This window comes from Cebidichthys violaceus, unplaced genomic scaffold (assembly GCF_023349555.1).
Source record: "Cebidichthys violaceus isolate CVI_PGR_0920_01 unplaced genomic scaffold, fCebVio1.0.p SCAF_22, whole genome shotgun sequence".
Classification (NCBI taxonomy): domain Eukaryota; kingdom Metazoa; phylum Chordata; class Actinopteri; order Perciformes; family Stichaeidae; genus Cebidichthys; species Cebidichthys violaceus.
In genome coordinates this window covers 5347640-5365342 of record NW_027176395.1, presented here as the reverse complement: position 1 = coordinate 5365342, position 17703 = coordinate 5347640, and positions in this window count along the sequence as shown.

The following is a 17703-nucleotide window of genomic DNA, read 5'->3' as shown; positions in this document are numbered from 1 at the left end:
TACTGCCAAAATTACACTACTTGAAGTTTTAGCTACAAATTGGCCCAAAATCATCCTAAAACCTGATGTTATGTGAAAACAGTACAAGTGGCTCAACTAGCAGAACTGTAGTGTGGGTATACACAGGCTGGGGGAACCGTATAGGGTCACCAGCAAAACAATTTGCCTAATTTAATTTCTTAGACAGTCACTCACACAACTTTCCATGTCAACGTCAATTTACTCATCATTAGACGTGAAATCACCTGTGTAGTTCTAATAAAAGCAAGTTATGAGAAACGCAGGACCCAGGGTTGTCGGGCTTTGATCCATGGGGACTAATAGTCAGAATGTCTCGGCCGCGGCTGCTTTAACTTTGACCTTAAGCACTTACAAAGTCCAAAGTCCAAAAACTCTATGGAAGTGAAACACTAAATCACTGTCCCGTAATATATTTCATGAGTACATGATGTGTAGACAGTTCTACAAATTAACTACTGCATGCCTCTTAAATACGTGACACTGAACACATAATAGGTTAGCTAAAATCTAAATATTTTTAGGTGATAGAGCTTTTAGATCAAGTTTTATGTTATTTTTTAAGTATTGAGAGAGAGAGAGAGGTGTATGGATTGCATCAAAGATCCCTGTCGGAGTGGAATATGGATTGTTATGTGGAATGAGCTGCTTATCCATGAGGCCACCAGACTCCACTATTTACTGTGTTCATTATTAGTAGTTGTATCTATGCATGTGTTAGGGCTATAGAGAGGTTATGCTATCTATATAGGCTACTGTATACCAAATACCTGAAGTGTGTGCTAGCTCCATGACAACTAAGAAAAGTCCACTCACTGAGATGCTGTTGAAAGCTTTGAGTAACATCAATAAGTAAACCTTCACTTAAAGGTTTACTTCTGTATTTTTAACCTGATGTCCCATGTTTTTTTGTGTGTCTACAGGGGACAATGACTTTGAAACTAGTCCAGTTGAATACTGGACCAGGAGAACACTGCAGACAGCAGCCGCTAAACGGACTGCTGCTCGGGCCAATTCTGCAACGTCATTGTACGTCCAATAAAAGTGCTTGTTTTTACCACTGACAGGCGCAGATTGTTATAGCATGTGTATTATAATAAATAAAAATAAAAACATAATTAATAGCAGCTTCCGTTACATGCTATTTATCCATATAACATTACATTTTTCTATGATGTAGTGATTGTATGACTTATTCTAATTGTCTATTCGTCCTGTCTATATTTCGACTCTGTCTATGCTTTTGGTAATGCTAGGCAGTTTCAGCCCTCGAGTCACAAAGAGCATTCATAAGTGCATTTTGGACAGTTTGAGAGCACAGACTAACTTTTCTAATATTTTCACTCCGTAGAGGTTGAATACAATGTTAATGTATGCACATAGATAAGGTTTTGATATTTCTGTGTGATTGAATGAATACAACCCACAATTGGTTAATCCCCCATCCAGATCCAATGGGCTGTAAGGCATCAAAACACACACTTTACTCAAAGACAAGTCATAGACCTGCCGGAAGACAATGATGGAAACGTGACTGAGAGTTGGAGAGGAGTGCCAGTGTTGTCAGAGTCTGTTGTATTGGAGTACAGAGAGCTTTTTAAGATTTTCAATGTCATGGCTAAATATATAGATGAATTCAACACAGTAGCTGCGACGCAGGATTGCAGAACTAGACTTCTCCGAGCGAAAAGACAGACTGGATCAAGCGAAAGATAAAGAAAAAGGTTTTCTCTGTTGGGTCTTTTCAATAATGTTGTCAGACAATAACAATCTGAGCAAGTCAATGGCAAAAACAACAGTACATTGATGGTACGGAACTGTCCAAAAGGATTACATTGCAGTCCGTTTAGCGTCTGCCGTCTGCAGCATTCCCGCTCAATACTGGACCAATTGCAAAAGTTGCTTTCCCCAGTAGTCACTTAGACACAAAAACATAAGAGAACAGGGTTCAGGTTGAAAAATACAGAAGTTAGCCTTTAAGTATTTTTTTATTTTTAAACATTTTGCAAAAAAGGATAGAGCATCCTCAGCCTCTCATACAGGTCTCTGTGATGTGTGTTTGTGTCTCCACCCTTTACTCTTCTTTCAACATCCACTCCTATACATGTATGTATCCTTCACTTCATTTTGTCCCTCCCTGTCCCCTCTTTTTTTTTTTTTTTACCTCTGCACTGTCCTCTTTTGTCTTTTTCCCCATCCTGGTTCACTTTTTTTTCTTCTCCCCTGTCTCACCCTAATCCTCTGCAGCTTCCTCCTCCTCCCTTGCTTCCCCCTTTTTTCCCTCTGTCGTCCTCTTGGATGTGTTTTAGAGAGAGCCAAATCATCACCTCTCAACTCCCCCTTGTGGCGCTGCTCTCATTCATTACACACACACACACACACACACACACACACACACACACACACAGGTAGACTTGCATAGACACACGCAGGGTTATACACACACACTCTCCCCTCCATTGTAATGGGGATGTTGAGCAATAAAAGAGGAGTTTCCGACGCGGGAGCAGGAGTGTGAGTATTAGCATTTAAAAGGAGCTGAATTAGCCATTGCGCTACAATCTCCAGCAAATGAATTTGGATGTCGGGCTAACGCGACGTTTATCAAGGGACAGATTCACAGCGGAGGAAAAAGAGGAAGGTGCGGCGGCAGAAAGAGAGGTGAATGCTTCAGAGTCTAAACACTATTCAAATGCAGCTGCTGCAGGAAGACATGGCAGATCTTCCTTCACAATAATTCCCAGTGGGCCTGGATGCGGCGTTATGTTTAATTTAAGACATGTTGCCAGCAAAAGAAGTTCCGTGAACCCTGTCTACTTACTCGTTAGCTCCCACAAATAAGAAGAGAATCAAGGAGGGAGATGCTAATTCCGGTGAGAGGAGAAGAATGGAGATATTGCAGTAGTACGGGGGGGGTGATACAAGGTGAGAGTGAGGGGTCAGCGAACCTCGGCTACCCAGAAATGACAGACACGTCACAGAGAGAGAGAGAGAGAGTAAACAGATGTAAATTGGATGATGGCAGCAGTCTAAAGGCCAATGTTCTTCCTCTCTCGTCTTCATTTCCCCTCGCTCTCCCTTAAGGTTGAGATTTATTTGCCTGTTATCTCTTTAATCTAAATCAGCCATATTAATTACATGCGTACTCATGCCGAATGGTTTGTGCAATGTCAAATGCACAGTGCAAACATCTGAACATGCTCAGTGTGTAAATGAACAGAGGGGTCGTGACAAACAAACAATAAAGCCAATCATATTAAGAATGTGAATGTTTTATGCATACATGCTGTGCGTATGGCTGCACTTGCTGGTTTACAGTTTCCATTTCACAGCTCACACTTTGCATGAGACAGAGGGCAAATACTGCCCAACCTCAGGATTCACACTACAGGCACACTGTAAATGTAGAGGTGAAGTAACACCACTTAAGCCCCTATGTGGAAATTATGGAAATGTTACTCTGACATAATTACAACATATACTCCAGGGTCCTGATGATCTCACTATTGCATATTAATGAATCCTCTAAATATCTATTTGTATTTTGCATTACTAACTCTCTCTACATCCTACACAGGATTTATGTGTACAGCATATGTCTGACTCATCACTAGAACCAGTAGTGGCTCCGGTGATGCTGCTGCTGTGAATAGTCAATCGGTTTGATGATCGACAAGATACAAATCAGCAACAATTTGGATTATTAAATTATCTTTTAAATCATTGCCTTATATCCAAAATGCCAACCATTTACCACAGATGATGACACATATTCCCTGAACAGATTTAGGAATTAATACCTCATCCTTCATTTAGGATTCAACTGGCATTCAAATTTAATACAACTAAATATAAATACATCTATAATTTAAGATTTAAATAATATTTCAACAGTAGCTTCATTTAATTCCCTGGCTGTAAATAACTCAAAGACATCATACAGACATTTCAAATCAAATTGCCATACATAACCAACACAACCTACATAAACCATTAATCTTAAAAGCAATATTTTCAAAATAAAATATCAACACCTATACAGTACTTCAGGATTAGTGACATTTTCTTTATAAGAAGACATGTTGATTTAAACATCATGTAGGTGATCCCAGATGGGCAAAGAGTCTCAAGACCACAATACTTGAGCCAATTGACTGAAAGTGACACATGGTGTGCCCCACACGGTCCCAAGAGCCTTTCAAATATCTAGATCTTCCAGGAAACAAAACATTTGTAGCGTTTAAGTCACACTACATTTCACAATAGTAAAATGATGTCATATTCAATGTGATAATTTTTATTTTATTCTCCTAGGTTATATGAATTACCTGTTCTGGTGCAAACCAAAATTAAACAAAAAGTTCAAAAGAAGAAAAATAAATACCAAAAGGTCACTATAAATGTACTATTGTGTGTCACAGAGACCATTTCCGAAAACAAATAAAGTATATAAAATATTACATAAATACTTTCTACTATACAACTAACATAATATAATGACACCATTCATGTTTCAAAAGCAGTGGAAATGCTATAAACTGCAGTATATGAACCCCTGGAGTCACTGTTTGGTACCACAGACCTATAGATACATGATATACTGATTTGTGGTCACTGTTGGTCTCTCCATCCGTCCATCCTCACATCACATGAAGCAGAACTAAGGCAGCCCGAGGCTGATGGAGGAGGAGGAGGAGCTGCAGGTCATTAGCTGTAGCCCAGGATTAGCCTGAGCAGAGCGGCTAGCTGCAGCTTGGATGAGGCTAATTAGATCTGTCTATCTGAACACATCCATCATCTGCTCATCCCTCCTCCCTCGCTTCCCCCTCTCCAAATAAATTGCTCTTTATTACTCTATCATTCAGGTTATTGCCTATGAAATAATGAGACACTCCTGGTCAGGGCCAGCATAATTGATTTTTTTTTTTCTTTTTTCGTTCATGTGTGTGTGAATGTGTGTGTGTGTGTGTTCAAGGTATCGTTATTGTTAGCTGGCCAGGGATTACTGAGGAGATTAGCTGGTGGGAATGAGAGATGCAGAAACAAAAGCAAAACAAAGATTGCAAATACTCCGACAACTCGTGCAAAAATCTAAATATATCTATATTTCTAAATATATAGAAATGTAATTAGGCTTTTCAGCAAAAATTTGAATCTTTTCTCACATGATATGCATGTGTACAGTACAGATTCTTATTTGAAATACGTTAAGGCATTCCAAAAAAATGTGTCGCCTTAGCTGAAATATGAACTCCTCGAATATCTGTATCCCTTTATTGATCCTTCTACTCTCTCTCACACACACAGACACTGAGATCACAGACGATACACGAGGGCTAAGGAGGAAGGAGGGGCTGCAGTATAAATGTTTCATTCCTCCTGAATGGCAGGTTAAGTGAGGATACGATAATACAGCCGACAGTAATGGCAACTTTAATTTCCTTTTCCTATTGTGGAGATTTATGTGGAGAAATTAAATTCCAGCAGCTCGCAGGCCTCAATAATCATTATACAGTGCAGAGAGTGAAGAGAAAAGGGAAACTGTTTTCATGGTCACAATATATAAAAGAAGCAGGTTAAGCACCAGGGGAAAGAGAAGGTAATCTGGGAGGGCTTAATAAACACAAGACACATTATACAGATGTTCAAAAAAAAGTCTCATAGCACTGAGTAACGCCGGTTCATAAAAAAGCTGAGGGCTATCATGAGTTATCATATGTCTTTCTGCTGTCACCACCAAATGAAAAATTAGCTTCAAAGTGAAAGGTTGCTGCATGACATCATCACAGTGATCACTATTAGATCAACTGGAAATATCCTGATTAGAATTTTAAATACAGTTATGCGTGTTTGAACTATTTGTTTACATTATTATATGAATATGAAAGTAGGACCAGCGGGGTTGAAGCGTATCTACATATCCTTTGCATGTAACTCACAAATGATTTTGCTCTACACTAGAATGGATAATAATATTGTCTTTTCTTACGAGATGCTTTCATTTTGGGAGTGAAGAGAGTCATGTATCTGTCCAGCAAATGTTTTTTTTTCAGTTGAAGCGGCAGAGCAACTCACTTGGTGTTTTCTACAACAATCAAAGACATGTATAGATTTAAGAGTCATTTCTCCAAATCAACATACAACAACATATACGGCTGCGTCAATCACACTGACTGTAGTAAGAAGTGGACGTAGTCACTGGGACATCACCCATTGGTTTGTGGAGCTAAGTAAGCTAAATATGACTTATTTCAAGTTACAATGAACTTTCATAAACTGAAAACAAACTGTGAAAGGGTTAAAGTTGCTAGAAAAATGCACAGACAACTCCCAGACTGGTGAAAGCTCCAGTAGCGACCCTTCAAACAACCGTGTAGCCCCGCCCTAAATCATACTCTGCTTTATGGTCTATTTGACTCTATGGACCATAATTTAATAACATCGTGATGTGTTGAAGAAGACTTGAAACTAGAGATTGAGACCATAAACTCATGTTTACAATGTTTACTGTGGGAATAAATCAAGAGAGAAGTAGAGTCATTTTCTCATAGACTTCTATATAACCAGAGGAGTCACCCCCTGATGGACACTAGAGAGAATGCAGAGAAGACCCAGAGGTAGGTGATGATTCAGAGGTCTGGAACCAGGCTATGCTCAAATCAGAAGATATGTATATTTTATGCTTTGATTTCTTGTGGTTGAACTCGTGAGAGGTTTGGACAGCTGCTAGGAAAGTAACAGCAAAGTCAGTCACAGAAAGTAATGCATTTAATGGAATCACCACAAGCAGTGGATTGGCCTTTGAAAGTCAAGTGGATTAGCATAGTAATAATCAACTTTAGTGAACTTGTGGGCCTTTGACCAACTGCAAACTTGACATAACAGACAAAATCAAAGCGGCCAACATAGAAAACACCATCATAAGTTATATACGACTATGCTCTGACGATAAAGAAGAAACATCAATAAAATGTTTCTATTATAGTATATATAATAGACACAACCAGCTGAGCCACAACACAATCCGCAAGTATTCGTCTCTGAATATTTCTTGGAGATGTTCAAATTCATTTGTTTTGACACTCTGTTGTATGACCGTCGTCCATTGTTGAAGACAGACAATGACAATATTTAAAAGCTGCAAAGTTAGTCAGTATAGATCAATAGTCAACTCCAGCAAATATGTTTTTGTCATTTTTGCTTGGGAATACTTGTGAGAATAAGCCAAGATCGAGAGACTGTACCTCCAGGTCTCTATACATTTGCCAAAGTTGAAGATGATTCATGTTTTACTTTAACAGGAAATATTAGCTATGGATATGCTGCCTTCCGGCATCCGGACTACCGTTTTCTATTTGGCCACGAAACTCTGAACTGCTGTGACTAATGATAAATGTGAGGATAGTGCTGTTTCTGACCATGAACGCTGTGTGGGTGATGAAGGAGTTGTCGGTCTGACGCCATGCTGTGCTGTGCATACAAGGGGTTAAACTGCTGCATTCAGCTTGGCTGCCCATCCCTCATTTATTAAAACCAAACCTTATCAGATGACAAGCGTCATTGAAGTTTGACATTGATAGAATAATCTGCACTCACAACAGCTGCCTCACAGAGTGTGTGTGTGTGTGTGTGTGTGTGTGTGTAAATTGAGTGCTAAACAACTCAAAATGGGTCCTACTACTTGAAGAAGTACCACTACTACTCTATGTACCTGAAAGAACAAAGGACCCTTGCAGGTTCTTTAGGGGTGATGGTGGCTCAGTGGTAGAGCAGGGTAGTCCTCCAATCAGAAGATCGGTGGTCCAATCCCCTGCTCCGCTAGTCCAAATATCATGGGGATCCTTTCAGTTGTTCAGAGATTAAATGTGGAGCGATGTTGTGGCCCAATCAACCAAATATTGCCATTTCTAGATTGAAGCCACTAGCAAAGCTACAAAACACACAATAGTCTATTTTCCTCTTTTAGCATCCACACAGTTGTACACTGACATACTTTGATGCAAAACTCAAACAGCTGGTTTGATCCTTTCCCTCATCCTCTCCTGTAATTGTCTTGCACAGCACAGTCGTCATTTCCTCTGTATTTATCTCAGCCAGGTCAACACTGTGTAATGATGCAAGCTCGACGCAAGCTGATGAACGCACAATTAAATTAGAGGCAGAGAGACCAAGAGCAGTGGAGGGAAGAGAGTTTAAAACAATAAAGGGAATAAATAAAAGGGGCCTCACCCTCAGGAAAATGTCCCTCTTAATATTCATTAACAGAGAACGGCAGGGAGTCTGTGAGACTTGCCTCCCCGACATGAACACAGGGATTGAAATATTTAAGAGATGATGTAGGGCACTCTCTAGGGAAACACTTCAGACAGATCTGTCTCTGGTACCCAAACTTTTGTCATCATTTTACTTTGTAACAGACACTTATGTTTTGTCACAACTTGGTGTCTCTCTTTGTGTACGTGACACGTGTACACGTGTGGTCTGAGGGTTGCCATTTACACTCCAAACTCCTTGTAAATTTACCCCCAAACTGCAATGAAAAAGTTGAAGCCGTTCCTCTCCACAGCTAGCTCTATTAAAAGCATTTGAGCGTGCTGGACGTCTGTTGCTGACTGTTCGGATTTAAGAGTCAGAAGACAAAAGCGCTAGAATAAAAGGATATTCAGACATAATTCATGCAAAAAAATGTTCCACTCAACTGATGACAGCTTGGATGAATGGGCTAACTGAGAGAAATGTTTGGGGACTCGAGAGTGTGCGGAGGAGACTGCAGGCTACATCAAGTGAAATGATTGAAAGGAAAAGCCTGCGTCCGTATGTGCCAGATATATGAACTTGATGTCGGAATCCCTGATCATGCTTCTGCTGCCGATGGCTCCGGTGTTCCCTACATGTCCCAACACAAAAGAGGTGGATGGAACAGACAACATACTAATGATTTTACCATTGTTAAGGGCAATCTACACTGTTTTCTGAAACATTTTAAATGGTCCTCATTTGTTTATCTAACTGGAAAGTTAAGCTTCTGTTTCTACAACTGTACCAATCCACAGTAATTCTGAGAGACCCCGCATTTCGTAGGCGTCCACAAAAACATTTTTGCACAGAAAAGCATGATCCCCAAACGATGAGTCCTTTGGTGAACCCCTGACTAACCCTCTAGCACCCCACTATGCAGGTAAAGCTGGTTTTGTGTGAAATGTCTCGACAACTAATGGATGGATTGACATGGTACAGATATACAAGGAATCCAGAGGGTGAACGACTTCTTTTTCAGTGTCATGAGCAGGTCAAAGTTGGTGCGAACTTTGTTCCATTCGGACATTAATGATGACATTGATGATCCCCTGACTCTTCATCCAGCACCACCCTCGGGCAGAACTCATTTGTTTCATAAAGAAATGTCTCAACAACTATTGGGTGGATTGACATGGAATTTGGTCCAGGTTCAGTTCCCATTCCCATCAACATCAGCTATACTTTGTGATTATTGCTAATTTAACACAAATTGTTCATATTTGTCATCCACATCAGAATTGAATTGCAATCCGCCCAGTAGTTGTGTTGGAAAGGCTAACTGCGACAATCACTCTTACCTTGACTCTTTTCATGCGACACTTTCATTATTGTAGAGCTTGTTTGTCCTCTAAAAATCAAATCAGAGAGCTGGTGTGAGATGACGGCAGGTATGTGCTGTCACTAATGCCAGCTCTTATTTCCAGCCTCTTCACAAACACTCCGGAAGGTGGATTCCATGCAGTCTTGACCACATCAAGCGCTATCCTGATTAAGCATAACACCTCACCGGTTGTACTTCAATGTCAGCCCGGGCCTATACGCTGAATATGCAATTGCGTAGGACCCTGAAAATCCTTTTTTTTTTTTATAAAAAGGAAGTTGTTTGGAGACACAGAGTCAACCAGTGGCAGTGGAAGTTTATATTTGATATAAATAAGCTGAAAGGAAATGAGCAGCGCAATGTGGGGGAGAGAGAAGTGAAATAAAAAGAAAATATCAAAGAAACAGAGATAATATATCAACAAGGCTTACCTGATTATCATTTTATTTGGTTGGCTAAAGTCTGTGACTCTCTTTCCCACAAACACACATGCAAAGTATAAAGGGCCTCCAAAGACAATCTTGCCTTGGGCCCCCTGTTGTCTAGAGCCGGTCCTGCTGCTAATGAGACATCTGTGCTGGCATCTCCATGTGAAACAACACTACCCCTTCAACTCATCCATAGGGTGGAAACCACAGCAGTGGTGACAATAGCGCACATACTGCCACAAAGTTAGGAGCGCGGCGGGCTCAGCCCTGACGACATGACTGTTGTGTGTTTTTTGTGCATCACACTTTTAGCGAGAGCTGATAACGGACTCATCCGAGAAACCTTGGTTGAAAAAGAATGGAAGAAAGAATGCGTTGTGATGAGTTGCGGCGGTAATGAACCACAGCTAACATGACCATGAGCCCGGATGCTGGCGCGCTAAAGTTTCGACTGAAAAACAAAAGCTAAAGCCATTGAATGGATGACTTCTGGAGTAATCAAGCAAACAGCTCTTCACACTCAAGGGCAAGGCCATGCAATCACGATATTCTGACATTTTCAACAAGCAACAAAGGCGGCGCACAGAAAAGCATCTCGCACACGCCAGGTGTGAATGGCTTTTGAGAGCGGCTCATGTGAAAGGCTGTCAATAGCACTCTGGACAGATACGGGTTTCATTCAGTTGTCTACATCATATTATTGGCTACGGCTGAAATTGTATGCCACACGCGACATTGCTGCATCCTTATACAGTATATCCTTATATGGTGTGAGATTCAAACAACTCTAGGAGGATGTATGACTCATAACATTTTGCTTCCCACAAGAAATGTATACGCCCAGTTTCTATTTAAAGGTCCAAATAAATTATATCAGTACTTTCTTAATGTGATGCATTTTCTGTTGAAACAGGATATTGATGTGGGCAATAGCAAAATGTAGGGATCAATCTAAAGTGTAAACCAACCATGAGCTATACCAAATGCCAATGGCGAGAGCTGCATACGTTATCTTCTCAGAATGCCCCTAAAATATTCAGGAATTTTAATTGCAGCTTGACATTTTGCTAAAGATGCTGTCCCAATCCCCAAGTTCTGATAGTCTGGCCAACACTAACTTGTAAAATCTTGTCTCACTAGGAAAGTTCAAACATTTTATCTTTGGATGGCAAGCCATTATGTTCACTGGTGCAACAATGTGTGTTTTGTGTTTCAGTTTAAAATGTACAATATTTACAGGCCATCAGATTGCACCAATCAGGTTTAAATATATGGACAGTAGGGAGAGAGAGAGAGAGAGAGAGAGAGAGAGAGAGAGAGAGAGAGAGAGAGAGAGAGAGAGAGAGATGTACTTCTGGTGTGAACAGCTGCATATTGTGATCCCTCTGATCCTGTCTGAACCCGGTCTCTTTCCTCTACTATCAGCACTGCAGCCCATACACAGTACTTGTCTGAGAGCATACTACCATATGAGCAGAGCGCACAGCCATGATGTTTTGATTGTGAAAAAAAGTTTTGAATGAGAGCAGAAATCTTGCTGCAACACCTATAAGTTATTAAAGTCCAGGGGTTTATACATTGAAATATAATAAATGAATGTAGCATTGTCTTGAATAGGAGCCACTCACATATTTAAAGAGGTTACTTTCCCAAACTAAAGACACAAAAGAGGAGGGAAGAGTAAACCATGCCTACATGTGTGTGTTGACTTTGAGGACATTAAATGTTAAAAGATGATCTGCAGGTGAGTACATATTTGAAAGCAATACAGAATGCGCGAGAACCTTACTGCATTATATTCCATTCTATCTTTTTCTCACCTGGCGCCTGAATGTTGTGGTTTTCTAAATCATTTATTTTCAACAATAAATTCACAAGAATGAAGACAATTGTTTGCTGCTCAATATGTCCTGGGGAGGAGCATGTTTAACACAAAAATAAGATAACTATAGTGTCGTGATTTAATCCAAACAACTAGGAGAATTTGGTTTTGATATCAAACAAGTCAAGCGTGTGCACCAACTAAACCAGCCGTATTCTACCTATTTACTCCATGTGATTTGAATGATTTGAGTGTGGGTCACAATGCAATCCTTTTCTAAAATGTCTGGTTAAGTTAGCAGCTCCTGTATGTGTCACAGTTTCAAGCTCAACAACATGTTGAGTTTCCAAACACATGACCCGAGTCGCTGTGAAAATGAATCTAAACACCTTTTACTGCACACATCCTGTGTCATCAGTCTGTGACCTTAAACAGGTCACTGACTAATGATGCTCTACATCCTCTTCCACCGTAACGTCTGTGGTGTGAGCCACTTCAGAGTTTGACACCTTTTCTCTCTCTTTGCTGCTCCTCTTCAACTGACTCCTTACTTTCACCTTGGTTTTTATCTCAACTGACGTTTTGGAAACATTGTCACCGGCTCGCTTTCGCCACAATCATCAGATTTGCTTTCGCACCTTGGGGCCCACTTAGTAACCACCCACTTAGCCATGTAAACCCTAATCAGCACCTAACCCCTCCCAGCACTCTCACACACCGACACACACTAACACACGCATACACACGCAGAGTCATTTTATCACCTACTAATACCGCAAAGAGGACGTTAGCCAACAGCAGCACTGATACTTATCAAGCCTGCAGCCTCACTAACCACACACACACACACACACACACACACACACACACACACACACACACATTCATGCACAAACACAAATTCCATCACACACAGATGCATGTACTCTTTACCTCTTGCTTGCCACATATTACATACATCAGCTACATATTCCCACACACGTATGATGCAACGTGGAGACCACAAGTGACCAATTGGGTCACAAAGGAAGAGAGCCGGGCTTTTAGGCTAATTTCACATATTGGTCAAAAAGTGGAATTACAACTTCTGGGTCTTTCACGCGATGCCATTGGCATCATAGAATGACATAGGGAGAGAGATGTCTTTAGGTAAATCCACTTCCCACTACAAACACTTAAACAGCCTGTAATAAAAGACACACTTGTGTGTTGCTGTACATACGACAGAGATCAAAACATTTTACTATTTTACCTTAAAAAGGAATGGACCAGAGAACTGATAAAAAAACCTTTTCTTTTCAGGTTGTACGGTGTAACATTAGCTTTTCTTAACTACAAAAGATTTGTATTGCGGACCATTTGCAACAGCGCCACCCATGAAAGAAGGCCTTACCAGAAACAACACGTTTAACCAATGGATATTGACATAGCAAGCTTTTAAAAGGCATCTTTAGTGACAACTACAATTGATGAATCCTTTTTTTAATAGATTTTTCATAAGGGCCCTCAACGTTTTGCTGTTGAGGCTTTAAGGTGGTCTGAAGTGTCAATCAAAGGGTCCCCAGACCCCATAAGACCCCATACATTTTATGTACCTGCCTAATATAATCAAACAAAATATGATCAGTGTTTTTATTTTTGGTCTACATGTGATGAAGAAGAGGCCAGTGTCAGAATGAGTGAAATGGAGACAGAGACCCAAAAAGGCGGGTGCTAAAGTGAGCTCTGGTTTAAAGTGCACCGTCTTAAAAATGCATTCGTAGCTTGAGGACACATTTGCCAGGGCCTGCTCTTAAGCGACACCGCAGGGATAGTTTCTGTCGGACGCTGTGAGGCTTCAGCCTGTAGGTGGACTCCTGGATGAAAGGCATTGTGGGTACAGCTGGAGGGGACAAATGCCCCCTCTGACCTGGGACTGTCATTCCTCACCTTCTTCTTAAACTGTCTTATAGTTCTTGATATCAAATGATCAAGAGATTGTCGACTTCTTTCAACATTATTTCTTGTGTGATCTTTCGACTGGCTGCCAGGCATGATGTACCTTCAATCTAGGCTGTCCAGTGATCCTCCTTATGCCACATGTCATGTCTCCTAAGTAGACATGTTCAGTGTGTATGAAAGCGGTGCTTAAGGATGATGTCCGTGACCTCTGCAGAGTTCAGCCGTATGCTCGGCTGCTTTGCTGCCTCATGTATATGATATGTGATGCCCATTTAAATATTTACAGGATGGTCAACTTCTGCTCTAATTGGCAAACCAGTTTGTTTCTGTACACACACACACTGAGTGTATCATGGGGTTGGTTTCACAGTGCCATTGTCTGGAGACTTCCTCAGCCATGAATGTTTGATTGATATATATTTTCAAAGGAAAAGTGTTTCGCTCCATAATTCAGCGGCAGGCCTGAGGATGTGAGGAGGGGTGACTGGGAGGAGAGAACAGCATCCATTTGCAAATCTCCATCATTTATGGACCTCCATCCTCAAATGCCAGGTTTTGTTTCTCAAAACGCTCCATGTGTGTGTGCGTGGAGAGTTTTTCAGCTCAGATAGTCTCCACATGACATGATGCTGGCTGAGTGTGTGAACTGTAAAAAGCTGGCACACAGCAACTATTGTTAAATCTCTTACCGCTGCTTGTGCTAAGCTGATGTCTTGTGAGCCGAGACTCCGAGAACACGAACGTCGCTTCTTGCTGCCTGGCCTGAAGTTGTGCTGAGAGCAGAGCGTTTAAAGGGTTATTATTATTTCAGGTAGAGAACCATGGACATTATGTTTTTAGAAGGACAAGTGTTTTGAAAAGTAAGGCTGCTAGGATCACACGATATGAAATATGAAAAGATGCAGACACTTGGCTCCGCATGAAATGGATTGAAGAACCTGAAGAAACTCAGATTTACAAAAATAAATGTTGCACACATGATACATATATATATATATATATATATATATATATATATATATATATATATATATATATATATATATATACTGTGTATATATACTGTATATCTATCTATCTATCTATCTATCTATCTATCTATCTATCTATCTATATATATATATATATATATATATATATATATATATATATATATATATATAGAGAGAGAGAGAGAGAGAGAGCGAGAGAGAGAGAGAGAGAGAGAGATTTTTTCAGCATTTTGGCTCATGATGAATATTTTTCACTTTTCATTGAGGAAAACAAGAAGCTAAAAACTGTCCACAAAAAAATAAACTAATAGTTGAGAGCACCTCAGAGGCGCAAACTGTTAATTGAGACCTAAGTCACCAGCCCCTTGTGGTCTAAAGTGGTGTTTAGACTGAAAGAAGCAAACACAGACAGGGACACTGCATGTAAACTATGTGCAAAGACGTGACTGGACTGAAAAAGAAAAGCTTATTTGCTGTAGGTGTAAAGTATTGAGCCATAGTCACCAGTGGCTGATTTAGACATTTTTAAGTGGGGTGGTGAAGGGATGTCCACTGGCCATGACGTGATGACAGTGTGTGCGTAGTGTGTGTAGCCTGTTTGCCTTCACATTCCACTAATAGGCTAGAACATAACTCAATTGGTTACATGAATACACATAACTGTTGACGGTTTCCTATTTTGCAGAACCTTTATAGTAATGTAGGCTAAAATTAACAATGACAAATAAATAGGAGCTTTTTTCTGAGCTAATTTTCAAAATTTAAGGTTATCAACCAGTCAAATGTTCTATAACCACCAAACAAAAATGCATTATGGAAGCCATGGGTTTTTATCTTCTTTTGAATAGATAGTACAGCATATATTACAGCACATACTGATATAATTAGACAATTCTCATGGATGTTTTTGGACAAAATAAAAAGCAGGTTCACCTTCATTGGCCCTGGTTGATGGTGCCGCCACAAATAGTAATAATGATGAGAAGGTGACTTCATGAAATGTATTCCTCTGCTATAATGAAATAAGCTATAACAGTTATTTGTTGCTATAGCTGTTTGTCTCGTGTTTTTGGTCAGATAGACCAGCCTGTGACACAAGAGACATGATATTTTTATTGTCATTCCAATCAAAACTTGAACTGAGCAACAAAAAAACGTCACCATATTCTAACATGATTCATGTCGGTGTTGTGTTTGTTTGACTCATCTATCCAACCCGACCTCCTCACTACGCCGGCGACCGATGTAGTCGGTCTGAGCCTCTAATGCTGCCACGGATGATTTCACATTGGTATTGAATATGTGGTCTGAGACACGAGGAGGCGTATCAGAGAGGTGGTAGAGCAGTTCCTGGCGAATATCAGGTGGAGTTGGTTTCCAGATTCGTCAGAGTGGGGAAGGGAGAGAGCGAGAGAGTCGAAGAGAAGTACAAGCCAGGCCTTTTTCAGGGATGTTTGATGGGAGAATGTCTGACTCCTCAGAGAATTGAGGCCCTGCTGGGCGACAGAACTATTGTTAATATACAAATATTGAGTAGTGCTGCTTGAAAGGTGGTGCAAGAACAAATCTCAAAATGAAAACAGTTGAGGTAGCAATCTGTGGATTTGTACAAGGGAAAACTTTGGCCTGTTTGTGGGTTCAGGATGTTGCTCTGGAGCAAAGTGACAGATAACGTAACTGCAGAAGACCATTACGACTTATTATAGTAAGTTTTCTTAACAATAATTAATACAATTACGCAAGATAGAACATACTTTATCAATAATTCTTTACACAACTATACTGATTGGATTTTTAACTGTAAATTAGAGACCATGTGGTAGATCATACTATATGAAGCACCAGCTTGGCCTGCTATCACTATACTGGAGACTATAAGTGACAATACAACAGACAGCACTCACATTACAAACTGTACAGTAACTGTACTGTAACAGGTATGAAGTACTACTGTCCCACTACTGCACTGGACAAAAACAGAGAGATGCTACAGACACTGAAATCACATGTAACTGAGGTCCCAGGCCAGATTTGACCCCAATGTTGTCACAGTTACCCAGCATGCACCATCAGCCAGCTGCGGCAAATGGACATCCCAGACACATCAATCTATATCAGAGGGATTTTTAATGAGCTGCCTTCATCCTCTTGATGTGGAAGGTTGTGGCGCAGGCCGCTCCTCCAGGCCAGCCTGCTGTCCCCAGGGCCTGGCCGTCCAGTCAGCTTATTGTTAGGTTTCATATTCCTGCATCTACACACACACACACACACACACACACACACACACACACACACACACACACACACACACCTCCACAGACAAGACAAGTATCCCCATAGCTCATGTAGCCTGTGTGCTGCATATACATGGGATATAGAAAACAGATATGGAGAAGTGTGTTGTATGGTCAGTCATTTTGAAATATGTGGAAGTGTGTTGAACTCTCACAGTCCGTTTATGTATTTGTTATGTACTATTCATTTTGATACTGCAGAGGGAACCAGGCCTGTATTTTATACAGGCTTACATTAGAGACAGGTATGTTTAATCATGTTTTAGTAAGATGTCTTTTTTCTGATCTGTTTGCTGTCCATGCTCTTTCCTCTTCATTTCCCCATGTTTTACCTGAAATCTTGATGGATTTTCACAGCACAAATGATGCATAATTCCATCAAGTCATCAACAGAGCCATGTCAAACCACTCTGCTGCTCTGAGGTTCATTCTACTCTACTGATTTTCCATTTGTTTTCTGTCAACAAAACTCAAGAACTTCACATAAAAAGCCTTCCCGTAGAAAACATTTTACAATCAATCCCTTTCCAAGCAGACTTTTAATGTGAAATGTCTGCAGGACGTGTTGAATGTCATTGACGATAGCTTA